Source organism: Mesoplodon bidens, assembly GCF_964165515.1.
Source record: "Mesoplodon bidens genome assembly, contig: HAP1_SCAFFOLD_72, whole genome shotgun sequence".
In the NCBI taxonomy this organism is placed as follows: domain Eukaryota; kingdom Metazoa; phylum Chordata; class Mammalia; order Artiodactyla; family Ziphiidae; genus Mesoplodon; species Mesoplodon bidens.
The window spans coordinates 1,918,252-1,936,593 of NW_027671438.1; the positions used below are offsets into that span (position 1 = coordinate 1,918,252).

An 18,342-nucleotide genomic window follows, 5' to 3' on the forward strand; every position below is an offset into this window, starting at 1 on the left:
CTCTCCCGCCACGGAGCACAGGCTCCAGACGTGCAGGCTCAGCAGCCATGGCTCAAGGGCCCAGCCGATCCACGGCATGTGGGATCCTCCTGGACCAGAGCACAAACCCGTCTCCCCTGCATCCTTTGGCATTGGAAGGCTTCCAGAAGCCTCCCCCTTCCATTGCAACTGAGGAAGCAGGTCCTCAGCTGAGGGTGAGGGTGAGGTTAGGGGTTTGAGAATAGGCAGTTGGAAGAACTCCTCAGTCTGGAAGACACGATGTGGGAGGGAATCTGAGTAGCTCATGTAACGTGTGTATAGATTATTCACTAAATCTTGAGTTAGCTCTTAAGATTGAGAAGAAGCAGCATTAGGGAAAAATAAAGCAAGCTGTCCTCCACATCCTAAGACACGGTACCAACTGAGACTATAAATCTGCAGGTCCAGATTCATTCACAGATGGTAAGCTGATGGGAAGCTGTTAGCCAGAGTTAGGGGGGTAGGAAGCAAATCCCCAACTTCAGATGCTGTAGAGGGTTACGACCTGCCTCTCTCATGCAGGGGGAGATAGAATTCTCAGCTCAATGGCTCAGGACTCTGGTCCATTATCATGGCTGTTCTAATCTGTTTCTGAAGTGTTCTTTTCTACAGCATTTAAAAAAGTGACTGTATTATCCTGAACATTTTTATCAAGTAACAAATCAGCTGATATAAATGATAAAGTTGGCTGAAAGCAGGCCAGGATTTCAAAGCCCCTTCGGCATGTCTAGGTTGGGCACACGTCATGGAGCCTAAGAGTTTATTTAGATGGGGAGTCTTAAAAAGCCGCAACTAAAAGTGACCATAAAATCATCAAACTTTAAAGTTTGAAAAAGGCTCATTCTTTTTCAAATGTAAAAAAGCATTAACTGAGTCATTAAATGAGCTTTTAAAAAAGCCTCCTGGCAAGAGAGTGACAGATATAGAACTTTAAACCCATGCCTCTGGGGCCAATGCTCTTTCTATCATAAAATGTTTCTCCCTAACATTTGATGAATCAAAAAAAACACACACACACACACACACACACACACACACACACACACACACACACACACACACACACACACACACACACACACACACACACACACACACACACACACACACACACACACACACACACACACACACACACACACACACACACACACACACACACACAATGTTAAGACCCAGGGTTCACTCTTCAACTTGCTTTCAACCATATGGAAACATTATGGATTGAGTCTTTCAGATATTATTTCAGAGCAGATAAGCCAAACGCTATTTCTCTCACCTGGCTCGAAGCACTGTTTAGTCTTCTCCAACTGGGTATAATTATTCACTAGGGATCTCACCTATTGTTCAACACTCAAACTTGTGATGGCCATGCTGTGGACTCCATTGTCTTGAGAGGAAAGCTTACACACCAAAACATTTGGGTGGGTGAAAGGAACACAGGAGAGGGGACTAGAGGAAAGTTATCAGTGAATATGTAGTGAGTTGTTGCTTTTCTACCTTGATTATGCCTGACTGGCTATTTTTATTAACATGAGCTTGCGCTACATGCTTGATGCATGACACACGCAGACTCCCTTAACTTAGAACATAATTGTGGCACATGTATCTCCAGCTACAAATATAGATACCAAAGAGCCTAAGGAGCTCTGAGAGTCATATACCTTCATTTATTTTTTGAGTTTTTCTTTTTGTGTGAGAATTGAATAGAAATAAAAGCTAAAAAATATCCCTTATTCACCTGGCAATTTCTTTTCATCTTCCTTTTCTCAGGTAACATCTCCTCTAGGAATCCTCCCATACCCAGGAAAAGATAGTTTCTCCTGCTCTTTACAATCAAAACCCCCTGGGCAACCCTTTCTCATACCTTTTATAACAGAGTGTTGAATTGTGGATTTACTTGTCTGAATCTTCTTTAACCTGTGAGAAAATTGAGTGCAGGGGCTGAATCTTCCAACAGTGTATCTTCCAGTGCCAAGCACAAAGGAGTCAACTGACATGTAGCTTTAAAAAAAAGTATCTTGTACATATTGTAAGTGTTCAGTACATTTGTACATCAAATACATGAAATAATCAAGGCTAAGAAATACAATAGGAAAAAAATAATGTTAAGGAGGATTTATAAATGAGTAGAAAGGGGATTTTAGGGAAGAAATCATGATTTAAGATTATTAGGTTTTTTAACCTGGTATAGGTTGAGGATTGCTACAGAAGAAAAGGCAGTTCAGTACTTTGAAAATGTGTGAAGTCTATATTCATTAGTTCATCAGCTAAAATAAGGTGGTATGCCCATAGCTGCTCATCTTTCAAATTTTTTCATAAATTTCAACTTGTTGAAAATATTTTTGAAACTAATTTTCTTTACCTTTTAAATTCTCTTGGAATTAAACATGGTGATTTACCACTAAGACCTTCAAGATGTATTAATTTATTTAGGCCACCGTAATAAATTTCAGAGAGAGTCTTTGTACAGAGATGCATTTTAAAAAACACAGTTAACCACCCAAAAGTAATTTATAAAGGAATTCAAATTTTAACCATTACTCATTAAAAAAAAGGAGAAAGGAATTAAATTCATAAAAAGTTGAACATTCTTAAATCTTCATCCCCCTACTCAATTTTCTTGTACTTCAGTGCTGCAGAATCTCTAATGCAGAAATCCTCAATTATATCCAGCACTTTCTGGCTTTTCCCTTTTCTTTACAAACCCTCCATTCTTTTTCTTTTTTTTAAGCATCTTTATTGGAGTATAATTGCTTTACAATGGTGTGTTAGTTTCTGCTGTATAACAAAGTGAATCAGCTATATGTATACATATATCCCCATATCCCCTCCCTCTTGCTTCTCCCTCCCACCCTCCCTTCCCCACCCCTCTAGGTGGTCACAAAGCACCCAGCTGATCTCCCTGTGCTATGCGGCTGCTTCCCACTAGCTCTCTATTTTTTTATGTTTTTTAGTGTATATATGTCCATGCTACTCTCTCACATCGTCCCAGCCTAACCTTCCCCCTTCCTTGTGTCCTCAAGTCCATTCTCTATGTCTTTGTGTTTATTCCTGTCCTGCTCCTAGGTTCATCAGAACCTTTTGGGTTTTTTTAGATTCCATGTATATGTGTTAGCATACAGTATTTGTTTTTCTCTTTCTGACTTACTTCACTCTGTATGACAGACTCTAGGTCCATCCACCTCACTACAAATAACTCAATTTCGTTTCTTTTTATGGCTGAGTAATATTCCATTATATATATGTGCCACATCTTCTTTATCCATTTCATCTGTTGATGGACATTTAGGTTGCTTCCATGTCCTGGCTATTGTAAATACACCTGCAATGAACATTGTGGTCCGTGATTCTTTTTGAATTATGGCTTTCTCAGTGTATATGTCCAGTAGTGGGATTGCTGGGTCGTATGGTAGTTCTCTTTTTTAGTTTTTTAAGGAACCTCCATACTGTTCTCCATAGTGGCTATACCAATTTACAGTCCCACCAACAGTGTAGGAGGTTCCCTTTTCTCCACACCCTCTCCAGCATTTATTGTCTGTAGATTTTTTGATGATGGCCATTCTGACCGGTGTGAGGTGATACCTCACTGTGGTTTTGATTTGCATTTCTCTAATGATTAGTGATGCTGAACATCCTTTCATGTGTTTGTTGGCAATCTGTATGTCTTCTTTGGAGAAACGTCTATTTAGGTCTTCTGCCCTTTTTTGGATTGGGTTGTTTGTTTCTTTGATATTGAGCTGCGTGAGCTACTTGCAAATTTTGGAGATGAATCCTTTGTCAGTTGCTTCATTTGCAAATATTTTCTCCCATTCTGAGGGTTGTCTTTTCGTCTTGTTTATGGTTTCCATTGCTGTGCAAAAGCCCCATAGCAGTACTGTGAGTGTCACTGAAGCAAACTTGGGTCCACTTATCCACATGCAGTAAACCCAACCTACTGACACTGGGTTGTGGTGAAAGAAAGTGCAGTGTTTTATTGTAAGGCGCCATACAAAGAGTCCGGGACAGCTAGTACTCAAAAAGCCTCATTTTCCTGATGGGTTTCAGCAAAGTGTTTTTAAAGGCAAGGTGAGGGAGGGGAGTCCCAAGGTATGTGATCAGTTTGTGCACAGTTCTCTGGTTGATGGTGAGGTTACAGGACAGTGTCCCAGGGGTTAAGGTCATCAATTCTTTGGCTCCAGTAGGCCTGGGGGCTATGTGCTCATGGTCAGTAAGTAGCTAACCTTCCATTTGGTGGGGGTTTTAGCATCTGTAAAGCAGGAAATGTGCATCAAATACTGTGATCTATGTACTTCAGAGAGGAGCTAAAGTAGAGGATATGGGGGAGGGGTCTATCCTAGGAAGGCCCCATAGGGTTCTCTTCTGTTACATGAGCCCTGATGTTTTTTCCAAAATCCTCTTAAAGTTGAGGACAGACAGATTTGGTTTCCATTTTTTGCTACCAAAAGCATCCTAACTTACACACTTGGCATAAAAATACTCTACTAATTTGGTACCTGCTCAGAGGTCTTGCTCAGGGCTGTACACAACTCCAGCAAGTGTCATTCACATTGACATTATTATGAATGGTACCCCCTGGAATTGTGCAGCCCCCAACCTTCATAGTTGTAAAAGGCTGTGCTGCTTTGTATCTGCTCACCTTTCCAGCTCCCCTTCAGTTGTCTTACATATGTGAGCTACAGTTGAGTCAGTTCCAACTACTTTTGCTCTCCAGAGGAACCATGATATTACTTGGGCTTTTTGTGATCACTTTGTTCCCAATGCCAAATACAGATTCTTCACAGTTTGTTCATCTGACAAAGTCGTGTTTATTCTTTGATGCTCTTCTCAGATACCACCTTTACTATAAAACTTTTCTGGTCACATCATTTTCCTGCCATAGGCCCTAGGCACTCATAGTAAGTGACTTTATCAAATGTAAACATAGCACTTTGTGTACATTTCTATCAGTGCATCTCATGATGGTTTTATGTTAGTCTTCTGTACTGACCTATGTGCTTTTTGAGCAAACAGATTTTTCTAATTGTGGCCTAGTAGAGGAAACCCTAGCACACAGCAGATGCTTAAAGGACTCTCTCTTTGTGGACTGTTTAATGTATTCATTAACACTCACAATTCACTGAATGAACCAAATCATTTAATATTTACAGTTTTCCACAGCAAGATCTTTTTCGACCCACCACCTAGAGTAATGAAAATAAAAACAAAAATAAATAAATGGGACCTAGTGAAACTTAAAAGCTTTTGCACAGCAAAGGAAACCATAAACAAAATGAAAAGACAACCCTCGGAATGGGAGAAAATATTTGCAAACAAAGCAACTGACAAGGGATTAATCTCCAAAATATACAAACAGCTCATTCAGCTCAATATCAAAAAGTCAAACAACCCAATCAAAAAATGGGTGGAAGACCTAAATAGACATTTCTCCAAAGAAGACATACAGGTGGCCAACAAACACATGAAAAGATGCTCAACATCACTAAGCATTAGAGAAATGCAAATCAAAATGACAGTGAGGTATCACCTCATACCAGTCAGAATGGCCATCATCAAAAAATCTACAGACAATAAATGCTGGAGAGGGTGTGGAGAAAAGGGAACCCTCCTACACTGCTGGTGGAACTGTAAATTGGTATAGCCACTATGGAGAACAGTATGGAGGTTCCTTAAAAAACTAAAGATAGAGCTACCATATGACCTAGCAATCCCACTCCTAGGCATATATCCAGAGAAAACCATAATTCGAAAGGATGGATGCACCCCAGTGTTCACTGCAGCACTATTTATAATAGCCAGCACGTGGAAGGAACCTAAATGTCCATCAACAGAAGAATGGATAAAGAAGATGTGGTACATATATACAATGGAATATTACTCAGCCATAAAAAGGAATGAAATAGTGCCATTTGCAGAGATGTGGTTGGAGCTAGAGATTGTCATACAGAGTGAAGTAAGTCAGACAGAGAAAAACAAATATTGTATATAGTACCATTTATGTGTGGAATCTAGAAAAATGATAGAGATGAACTTATTTGCAAAGCAGAAATAGAGTCACAGATGTAGAGAACAACCTTACGGTTACCAAGGGGGGAAGGGGTGGGTGGGATGAATTGGGAGATTGGGACTGACATATATAACTACTATGTATAAAATAGGTAACTAATGAGAACCTACTGTATATCACAGGGAACTCTACTCAGTGCTCTGTGGTGACCTAAATGGGAAGGAAATCTAAAAAAGAGCAGATATATGTATATGTATGACTGATTCACTTTGCTGTACAGCAAGAAACTAACACAACATTGTAAAAGAACTATACTCCAATAAAAATCAATTAAAAATTTTAGAGTTTTCAATCCCCCATTATCACATATATCCAGATGCAGCAATATTTACTTCTTCTCTCAGTTGCCAATGTTGACTAAAAAAAAACCAAACAATACCAGCATAGTAAGGAGAAACTTTACTCTAAAGCGTAAGTGTGAGGAGGGGTGTATTGCAATTGGGGGAGGAGAACTATTGCATTAGGGAGAATGCTGTGACCCTACGATCTGCAAGCCTCTCAGTGGTTAATCAAAAGGGGTTTTTCTTCTCTTGAGAGGAAGTAACAGGGGTATTAAGGGTAGGGTGAGGGAAAATGGGATAAAAGAGTAGCTTGAGTGGATGGTAGATCAGAGAATATTTTACCCTGAGGTCAGCCTGTTCTTAGGAGAGATTATATGTTGACTCAGTCTGACAGTGAGTCAGAGTTCTGGAGCCTGGAGGAAGGAGTGAAACTTTACAGTTTGATTAATAAGCAGTTTGTTCCAATTGATTAGTAGGAATAAACACTTCAGATGATAATTTATGAGACAAAAAAAATGGCAATTTGGAATATCTTTGTCTGGCATTGCCATAGGTAAACAAGAGGAGGCATCTGTGGTGGTTCTTAGGAATAAGCTGTTTTCCACAACACAAAGGGCAGAGAGATATCTTAACTTTTGCTGTTTTCCAGGATTCGAGGGCTCAGGTAAAATTCAACATTGTCACTAATAATAGTTCTCAGTATCGAAGGACACAATTAGACTATATAAAACTTTATTTTCGGGGCTTCCCTGGAGGCTCAGTGGTTGAGAGTCCGCCTGCTGATGCAGAGGACGCGGGTTCGTGCCCCGGTCCGGGAGGATCCCACATGCCGCAGAGTGGCTGGGCCTGTGAGCCATGGCCGCTGAGCCTGTGCGTCCGGAGCCTGTGCTCCGCAACGGGAGAGGCCACAACAGTGAGAGGCCCGTATACCGCAAAAAAAATAAATAAATAAATAAAAAATGTTACTGTAAGCTAAGGCAAGGAAGTCAAAGATAGAAGATTAAGAGAAAACTGCTGGGGAAATGAGCAAGCATTATTAAAAACAAGTGACAGGTTTGTATTACTCTATTGGAAGTAGCATATAGTAGTGGAAAGACTAAGGAATTAGTTGGGCTATCCGTAAGCTATTTGAAGCACAGCTTTTCCAAAGCTAAGTAAAGTTTTCTCTAATCATCAGCTGATTTGTGGTTTCAAAATCCTGTAGTGTTCTTGATGCAGTTACCACCAAAATGAAACATGCCCTTCTTCCTAATGGTCTACTCCTCCCCTTCCTTGTACTATATGTGCAAAACAAATGACATATACGAACTCTTTATGTTCTCTTTTCACCCTGCTTTCATTCCACATTGCACCAAGATTTTATTTTCCACATCAGTAATGGCTTTATAATTTCCAAATTCAAAGGTTTTTCTTGTCTCATTTACTTTAAAATCTCAATTGCTTTTGATTTTTTGCTCCTCACAGATGACTCTTATCTTTTTGCTGTAATTGTGTTGACTATGTACTACCTGTTACTCTTTTTACATATTTAGCAAATCAGTTTGTTACTTTGAGTGCTTCTTTTTGATTTTTCCCATTCCATTATTTTGGGAATTCACCATACTTCTGTATTTTGTGTGCTGGTTCTCCTCTATCAGACTATTGATTCAATTTTATGTTTCCAGCTAAAACCTGCCATTGGATTGGCTATTACCTCAGTGGGAAATGGCTATGGTATCCATGTAATGTACTCTCACTAAAGCCCCAACTTTGTATTGCTAATTGCCTTCTAAATATTCATAAATGGATGTCTTGCTACTCCTTGAAAGATAGCTATTCAAAATCATTTTTCTCTCCAAACCTAGTCCCGCTTTCTGATTTTCTCATTCTTCTATCTCTGCCATAGCCTTTAGATAGAAAAAAAATTGAATGTTTTTTCAACTAACACTCTGTAGGCTCCTTGCTATCCTCCTAGGCCAGGTCTTTGGGCCAAGGTAACTAGTCTCTGGATCCATTAGAAAGTCCAAGGGGGCAGAATTTTCTTTATGCTTTATTCATTAATGTAGCCTAATCACAAAGGATGATAACTAGCTCAATTGATATTCATTAATAAATGAATGAGCCCAAATACCCAAAGTTGTTAGGTTCTCCTGTTATTTATTTTACTTTAATTACCAGATGAATATTTTTAATACCACTTTTGTATTGCTGCTTTTCTGATCAGAAACTTCATTTAGTCTATTTTGTCTCTTTTTTTCTGACTTTTAAGATTGTCCATTTTTCTATTCTAAGGAGGTCCTAAGAAAGTGAATTAGTGTTGTGGGTAAGAGTGAACGTACTGGAGTTAAACAGCCTGAGTTTGATTATTGTTCTTTCATTTACTAACTGGGACAGATATTTAATTTTTCTGTGCCTTGATTTCTACGTCTGTAAAATTGAGATAATGATCATTGGATTGATGTTAGGATGAAATAACTTAGTTCCTCTTAAGCACTCAAACAGTGCCTGGTATTTAATGAATGCTCAATGTGCATTATTACTATTATTATTAACTTCTACATTTGAAAAGCGTCTGTATCGTCAGTGACATCCAAATGTTTAATACAACATATCCCATCTTTCAAACAAAATTTTACATGTAATCCCAATAACTTTATGAAATACAAAATAAGTGTGGCTTTGATTATTTGTATCCTCCGCTCTTTCATAAACTCATAAGTGTCCTTGACAAAATCCCCAAACTCCAAGAACTACAATTTAAAAACCACTGGTCTCAGTAACTTTTTTGTTAATATTTATTTATTTGGCTGCACTGGGTCTTAGTTGTGGCATGCAGACTACTTAGTTGTGGCATGCGGAATCTTAGTTGCAGCATGTGGACTCTTAGTTGCAGCATGCATGCAGGATCTAGTTCCCTGACCAGGTATTGAACCCGGGCCCCCTGCATGGGGAGCACAGAGTGTTACCCACTGGACCACCAGGGAAGTCCCTGGTCTCAGTAACTTTTGATATAAGTATTTACTGATTGACTAAGTCATTTTGAAAACCAGTAGATTGTAGAAAGAGCAGGCATTTTAATAATGCATCTATTATATTCCTGTCTCAAATGAGGGTATTGTAAGACAAGGAAGTTACCTTTGAAAATATTATCTAGCACAGACAATTTATATCTATTTTAGTAAATTAATTTAGATCAAAGGAATAAACTTTTTTAATAATAAATGAGGGGTAAGTTAGAATTAGAAATCATATTTAAGGAATCAAAGTATTGTGTTATGATGGTTGTCATATATAGAATAGATTATTTGCCCTTTGAGCATTTGGAAATGACTTAAAACATTATTTGTTTCTGAAGTAAGCCTATAAGATGTAAAAACCATTTTCTAAATGATAATATTGATATTAACAATACTTATCCTTTTACTTTCAACTCTGTAAGCTTAGTAAAACTTCAGACTTTATTGATATCCCCATATCTAAAAGATATTTATCTCTACTGCTTAACTGGAAATTTTTGAGAAAAAATTAATTGATGTTATTAAAAGAAAGGTGTCATCTAAAATTATACTGTCTTATTCTTACAAAGAATTTCCGGAGTAATCCAATGAACATGTGACTAAGAGTCATGTACCCTTAAAGGGTTTGAGGACACGTTGTTCATGAGATATTTTAGTCCCTTCATTTTACAAATGAGAAAACTATGAGCCTGCTTAGCTAAGCAATTTACCAAAGATAGATGATTGCATATTAAATATTAAGAAGTATTAGAATCTCTGTTCTCAATCCAATACTCTTTCCACCATTTGGAAAATTAATCATACAGTCTCAAACATCAAAATATTTTTTCCTGTATCCAAAAGAGAACACAATGTCATGTTTTAGAACCCAGATGTCATATCAACTTAAAAAGCAACATAAAAAACAATTTTAAAATAAAACTTTGGATTAAGCAGATGATGACTGCTTGATTGGTAGTGGCTTATAGTGGAATATAAAGTAAATCAATAAGCAGAAATACTGCAGTCATCTGTTTTTCTGAATGTCAATAAACAGAGCTGTTCTAAGAAGGATTGAGAAATAGCAAAAGGCTGGTCTTTCTCCAATCTGTGGTTGTCTTTATTGAACTCCTTTTCTTTTTTCTTTGCCCTTTTAGGTGCCTCTTATCTCTGTTCTCTCCTCCTCCTACCAAAACTTCTTCTAAGAAACTTATATCAAACTTGTACTGAAATGTAAATGGCTTACAAGCTTTAAGGTGCTGCCTCTCCCAGGGAAGTGTGAGGAGTGAGATTTAAGAGGGGCAAAGAAAGGTAAAGTTATAGAATATATATCTAAATATGAAATTTTAAGCATCAATGAGGAAGAGAGTAGCAGTATTAATTTGTAGGAGAACACACTTCCCAGTGATTTTAAAACCATTGTTAATCTCCACAAAGAAACAAAAGCCAAACAAACAAATATGCAACAAATATAACAGCCAAACACAAAAACAAAAATAAAAAAACCCAAATTAATGGGACTTGACTATGTTGAAACTGAGATTAATATGTGAAGTATTGATTTCTCTAATAAGTTGATTCCCTCAGTCCATGAACATGCTATATCCCTTTATTTAGGTATTCTTTAATTTTTCTCAGTAGTGTTTCATAATTTTACATATAGAAATCTCCATATCTCTCATTAGATTTATTTTTATGTGTTTCGCTTTTTAGATATTACCATCAAGAGCATCGTTTTCTGAATATCCTATTTGTTGTTGGTCTGTACAAATACAATTGATTTTTAAAAATACTGACCTTGGATTCAGCAACCTTGTTAAATTATCTTATTCAAATGGCTTACCTGTAGAATTTGTTTCAAATACCATAATGATTAAAAGATCAATTCTCTAAAACAATGTAATAAATCTAAGATTTCATACAAACAATAATGTTTTTAAAAATTCATACAGCAAAAATTGACAGGAAAAGAAGAATAAATATGTAAATCCACAATCATCGTGGGAGATTTTAACACAACTCTCTCAGTAGTAGGTAGAACAACCAGCCAAAAGTCCATGGAAGATTTTTAACACAAATACCAAACTTGATCAATTTGAAATATATAAAACGCTCTACGCAACAATGATGGAAATCACACTTTTAACAAGTATATATAGACTATATTACAAAATTAATTATATGGTTGTACATAAAGCAAGTCTCAACATATTTCAAAGACTGAAATACAATAAAATATGCTTTCTGACCATTGAGATGTTGAATTAGAAATCAGTAACCAAAATTATTTAAAAATAGATCCAAATGTTCAGGAATTAAGCATTTTACTTAAATAATCCACAAAGTAGAAATCACAATTAGCATAAGAAAAGCAAAATTTTAGGTATACTCCCATGGTTTATTATATATGTGTGTACTCTAACACCATCACAGTTTCCCCCACAAGCATATGCACTAACAGAGTTTGTATCCTATTTATCTAGTTTCCTTTAGGGTCTGATAAGGCCAGTTGAAGATGCTTACTAAATGCTAATTGGTGTATCAGCAGAACTCTTGGTTTTAAGCAACATGATATAACTTAGATAACTTTAAGAAAATGAATTTATTACAATGATATAGAGTAGCTCACAGAATGGTTTGGAGAGTCAGAGAACCGTGGGTGTAAACTATCAGCCAGGAGAAATGTCTAAACTTATTTCATGGTCTGATGGGGTGAAGATGAGATTGCCACTACTGCTGGATTACTTGATTACCCTGCAGATTGTAATGCTGAGCTCACAAACACAGAACGTTAGATGCTGCTGGAAAGAGGATATTGCTTCCACTAGGGTTCTTTTGTGTGACCAGAATAGATTCTACAATTGCTGTTTTCCACTCACTCACTGGCAGCTTTTAATTGCAAATCTGGGGCATATGCATCCAACTGATAGAATTCCGTTTTTGTGCTAATGCCCTAGTTTCAAAGGAGGCTGAGAAAACAGGTACTTGAGATCTTTAGCTTCTATGGTGAAAGGTGGATTTGCCTCATAAAGAGGGAGATTCCTAAAACATAGGGAATGGACAAGGTTCATGCAATTTATCTATGACTTTCAGGCAGACATGGGTCTTGCCAAGACACTTTGGATAGTCTATTTACTGATCTGTAGGTTCTCTGAGCATGATGTCATTAAAATAGAGGATAAGTGTGATGCCAGAAGGTCAAGGTCCCTATGAGCTAAGCTGTGATATAGAATGAAAAAGTTGAGACAATACAGTGAAATTAATACTGCTGCCTTGCGATTTGCAAGCAAATTGTTCTGATGTTCTCAGCTTTTTAGAGGAAAGGAATAAAAGCATGTGCCTAATCAATAGCTATCGATTACTTAGAAAGCAAAGCAGGTTCCTTAGAACCTTATTGATTTGTTCTAGTGAAGAGACCACATATAGAATAACGGCCTCAATTTGCTGTCTCTAGCTGATCAAATTTATAACAGTCTTCTGTTTTACTCCTGAATACTCTGACTTCTACACTAGACAAATTGAAATTTTAAAAGGGAATATGATAGAAATCACCAACCCTGAATTTGTAAAATCTTTAGTAGTGAAACTAATCACTGTGATTCTCTTAGGGATTTCATCATGCTTTTGATATATTATTATAATAAATAGAGGAAGCTCTTGGGGCTTTTAGTGGGCTTCCTAATAAAAATATTATTCCCTGAGACATGCAGCCAAGATGGTGATTCTGCTTGTGGCTGAGTGTACTACTTTAATGATATACTAAGAAACTAATGAAATATTTATGGACATTTGGGGCATCCTACTAGTCCTACTGGGAGGCAGACTTAAGTCTAACTGCCATTTATCATTTCATCTTCATGTCTCCACCCTGACTAGTGGAGAATAGTGGTATTGCAAGTACCAAGAATCAATACAGGGAAGGCTAAAGAGGTTGGGATGGGAAAAATTGACTTCCATTTTCTAGGTAACTCTTCTTGGCTAAGTCATTACATGTCTCCAATCATGGCGAAAAAAATGTTACTATATATTGTAAAATTGACTTCTCCTTAGAACGATGGCAAGTGAGGGTTGGAGAGTCCTTTCTTTATTGGAATCTACCATTATATCCTCATCCCACTACAAAGAAGTCCAGTTCTTTTTCAGTCAATGCCCCATTCCAAGATGCCAATTAAACTCTCATAATAAAGCAGTCATCAGAATTAAATGTTTACTGTTATTCTATCTCAACCTGTGGATGCAAGAAGTAAGACTTTTATCACATTCACAGAAAGTTAATGATATTTTGGCATTACCTTGAGCTGGGAATTTAAGACTGGAATATTACATTCTTATTACATTGGTGTATCCTGTTGTCTTTATTTTTAATTTATTTTATTAATTTATGAAAAACTTTATTGTGGTAAGAAAACAATATGCGATCTACTCTCAAATTTTTAAGTGTATAATACAGCCTCTGGCAACTATCATTCTATTCTTTGTTTCTACGAGTTTGACTATTTTAGATATCTCATGTAAGTGGAATCATGCAGTATTTGTTCTTCTGTGACTGGCATATTTCACTTAGCGTAACGTCTTCAGATATATCTACATTACTGCACATGGCAGATTTTCCTTCTTTTTTAAGGCTGGACAATATTCTATTGTATGTATATATTACATTTTTAAAATGTATTCATCCATCAATGGAAATTTAGGTTTTGTCCATATCTTGGCTATCATGAATAATGCTGCAGTGAGCATGGTAGGGCAGAAATATCTTCTAGATCTTGTTTTCAAATCTTTAGACTATCTACACAGAAGTGGCATTGCTGGGTCATGTGATAATTCTATTTTTAAGGTTTTGAAGACCCTCCATACTATTTTCCGTAGCAACTGTACCATGTTACGTTCTTACCAACAGTATACTGTAGTTCCAATTTCTCCACATCCTTACCAATACTTTATTTTTTTTTATTTTTATAATAGCCATCCTAACAGGTTCAGGATGATATCTCATTGTGTGGGGTTTTTTTTTGTTTGTTTTTTGGGGGATTTTTTGGTCTGCACTGTGCGGTATGTGGGATCTTAGTTCCCTGACCAGAGCTTGAACCTGCACCCTCAGCAGTGAAAGCACAGAGTCTTAACCACTGGACCACCAGGGAATTCCCTCATTGTGGTTTTGATTTACATTTTTCTGATGATTAGTGATGTCGAGCACAGGGTTTGCAAATGTTTTCTTCTATTCCATAGGCTGCCTTTTCATTTTGTTGATTGTTTCCTTTGCTGTTCAGAAGGTTTTTAGTTTGATGTAGTTCTACTTGCCCATTTTTGCTTTGTTGCCTGTGCTTCCGGTGTCATATAGATAGGACATCATTGCCAAAATTAGTGTCAAGGATCTTTTCCCCTATGTTTTCTTCTAGGAGTTTTACAGTTTCAGATCTTATGTTTAAGTCTTTAATCCATTTAGAGTTGATTTTTGTGTATGATACAAGAGTCCAGTTTCATTCTTTTGCATGTGGATATCCAATTTCACCAACACCATTTGTCAGTTCTGAGAAAGTGCAAATTTGGAGGCATAACAGTTTCTGATTTCAAAAAATAAATTACAAACCTACAGTACTCAAAAGAGCATGGTACTGGCAAAGAGACAGACTAATGGAACAGAATAAAGAGACTAGAAATAAACATATGCATATACAGCCAACTGATCATTGACAAGGGAGCTAAGAATACACAATTGGGAAAGGATGCTCTCCCAGTGCCCTTAGAAGTAACCATGACACCCTACAGATTTGGAATACTCAGGGCCTTCATACTTTTTTAAAAGATAAATTTATGTATTTATTTTTGGCTCCATTGGGTCTTCATTGCTATGCACAGGGTTTCTCTAGTTGTGGCGACTGAGGGCTACTCTTCATTGCAGTGTGTGGGCTTCTCATTGCCGTGGCTTCTCTTGTTGCAGAGCACAGGCTCTAGGCTCATAGGCTTCAGTAGTTGTGGCACACGAGCTCAGTAGTTGTGGCTCGTGGGCTTAGTTGCTTCCCAGACCAGGGCTCGAACCCATGTCCCTTGCACTGTCAGGTGGATTCCTAACCACTGCACCACCAGGGAAGTCCCAGGACCTTCATACTTTTACATGTGAGTTACTACTTGATTTTCCCTAGTCAGGTCACTAGTAGGCTTTAAGTTGCAGGAGACTCGAAGGATAATTTTTTCTCAATTTGTTTCTTATTGCCAACTAGAGATTTACTGTCTTCAGTGCCAACCAGGCTAGATAAGTGATGACAATTTCCCCTATATCCTCAATGATCTGTTGTCTGTGATCTCTCCTGGTATCAATATTTATGTTAGAGCAATCGGTGAGTTACTCTGGGTTAATTACGTAGAAAATAAACTATTAAAAAGATATTGGATAAACAAATGGGACCTAATGAAACTTCAAAGCTTTTGCACAGCAAAGGAAACCATAAAGAAGACCAAAAGACAACCCTCAGAATGGGAGAAAATATTTGCAAATGAAGCAACTGACAAAGGATTAATCTCCAAAATTTATAAACAGCTCATGCAGCTCAATAGCAAAAAAACAGACAACCCAATCCAAAAATGGGCAGAAGACTTAAATAGGCATTTCTCCAAAGAAGATATACAGACTGCCAACAAACACATGAAAGAATGCTCAACATCATTAATCATTAGAGAAATGCAAATCAAAACTACAATGAGATATCATCTCACACCAGTCAGAATGGCCATCATCAAGGAATCTAGAAACAATAAATGCTGGAGAGGGTGTGGAGAAAAGGGAACACTCTTGCACTGCTGGTGGGAATGTGAATTGGTACAGCCACTATGGAGAACGGTATGGAGGTTCCTTAAAAAACTACAAATAGAACTACCATATGACCCAGCAATCCCACTACTGGGCATATACCCTGAGAAAACCATAATTCCAAAAGAGACATGTACCAAAATGTTCACTGCAGCTCTATTCACAATAGCCCGGAGCTGGAAACAACCTAAGTGTCCATCATCGGATAAATGGATAAAGAAGATGTGGCACATATATACAATGGAATATTACTCAGCCATAAAAAGAAACGAAACTGAGCTATTTGTAATGAGGTGGATAGACCTAGAGTCTGTCATACAGAGTGAAGTTAGTCAGAAAGAGAAAGACAAATACCGTATGCTAACACATATATACGGAATTTAAAAAAAAAATGTCATGAAGAACCTAGGGGCAAAACGAGAATAAAGACACAGACCTACTTGAGAATGGACTTGAGGATATGGGGAGGGGGAAGGGTAAGCTGTGACAAAGCGAAAGAGAGGCATGGACATATATACACTACCAAACGTAAGGTAGATAGATAGTGGGAAGCAGCCGCAGAGCACAGGGAGATCAGCTCGGTGCTTTGTGACCGCCTGGAGGGGTGGGATGGGAAGGGTGGGAGGGAGGGAGATGCATGAGGGAAGGGATGTGGGAACAGATGTATATGTATGACTGATTCACTTTGTTATAAAGCAGAAACTAATTAAAAAAAAAAAAAAAGAGAAATCTAGAAACAATAAATGCTGGAGAGGGTGTGGAGAAAAGGGAACACTCTTGCACTGCTGGTGGGAATGTGAATTGGTACAGCCACTATGGAGAACGGTATGGAGGTTCCTTAAAAAACTACAAATAGAACTACCATATGACCCAGCAATCCCACTACTGGGCATATACCCTGAGAAAACCATAATTCAAAAAGAGACATGTACCAAAATGTTCATTGCAGCTCTATTCACAATAGCCCGGAGCTGGAAACAACCTAAGTGTCCATCATCGGATGAATGGATAAAGAAGATGTGGCACATATATACAATGGAATATTACTCAGCCATAAAAAGAAACGAAACTGAGCTATTTGTAATGAGGTGGATAGACCTAGAGTCTGTCATACAGAGTGAAGTTAGTCAGAAAGAGAAAGACAAATACCGTATGCTAACACATATATACGGAATTTAAAAAAAAAATGTCATGAAGAACCTAGGGGCAAAACGGGAATGAAGACGCAGACCTACTTGAGAATGGACTTGAGGATATGGGGAGGGGGAAGGGTGGGCTGTGACAAGGCGAAAGAGAGGCATGGACGTGTATACACTACCAAACGTCAGGTAGATAGATAGTGGGAAGCAGCCGCAGAGCACAGGGAGATCAGCTCGGTGCTTTGTGACCGCCTGGAGGGGTGGGATGGGGAGGGTGGGAGGGAGGGAGATGCATGAGGGAAGGGATGTGGGAACAGATGTATATGTATGACTGATTCACTTTGTTATAAAGCAGAAACTAATTAAAAAAATGAATAAATAAACTTAAAAAAAAATGGAAAAAAAAAAAAAAAAAAAAGATATTGGACAGTTTATGGAATCTCTAAATAAAAGATTCAACAACCAGGATTGGTGTTTGGAAGTTTAAACTTATGTCTAGGAATCATGCTGTAGAATTGGTCCAGGGAACAACCTCGTGCAAGAGTCACTGGGCAGAGACACTTCAGCTAGAACTACAAATATCAATGATAGGGGATGCTAAATACAGTAATATGAATCACTGATACATTTGTTCTGGATACTGAAAACAGTGTGTGCTTTCCACTTCCAGAATATATTCTAAGCAGTCTTTTCTTCTTGTCAGTAGCTTCTAGTCCAGTCTCCAGAATGGATATAACTGATTGTCAGAGCTAAGGTCATATGCTAGCCTATGGCTTTAAAGGATACTGAGATATTAAGTAGCTGGCATTTTCAATCTCTATAACGAGAGACAGATTCTTCCTCATAAGATGGGGATTTCCATAACTTATACATGGGTACACACACTGGACAAAAACGAGGAGTAGAACTCTCCATTAGAGTTTATTCATGAATAAATACCACAGAAGTCATAATTTTCTTTACAATAATATTTTGGAAACAAGAATAAGGAAGTTATCTATCTATCTATCTATCTATCTATACACACACACATACACACACACACCCATATATG

At 37.7% G+C, this 18,342-nt stretch overlaps 1 long non-coding RNA gene across 11 annotated transcripts in view; it reads left to right on the forward strand.

Moving 5' to 3' along the window:
* The window catches only part of LOC308611360, a 180,667-nt gene that overhangs the window by 43,763 nt on the left and 118,562 nt on the right, over positions 1–18,342 (forward strand). Inside the window, exon 3 of one of the 11 annotated variants that reach the window (XR_014014864.1) lies at positions 5,169–5,192. The exons of the other annotated variants lie outside the window; for them this stretch is intronic. This is a non-coding gene — a long non-coding RNA (uncharacterized lncRNA). Of the gene's footprint in view, positions 1–5,168; positions 5,193–18,342 lie in introns of those variants that run through there. 11 annotated transcript variants of the gene reach the window in all.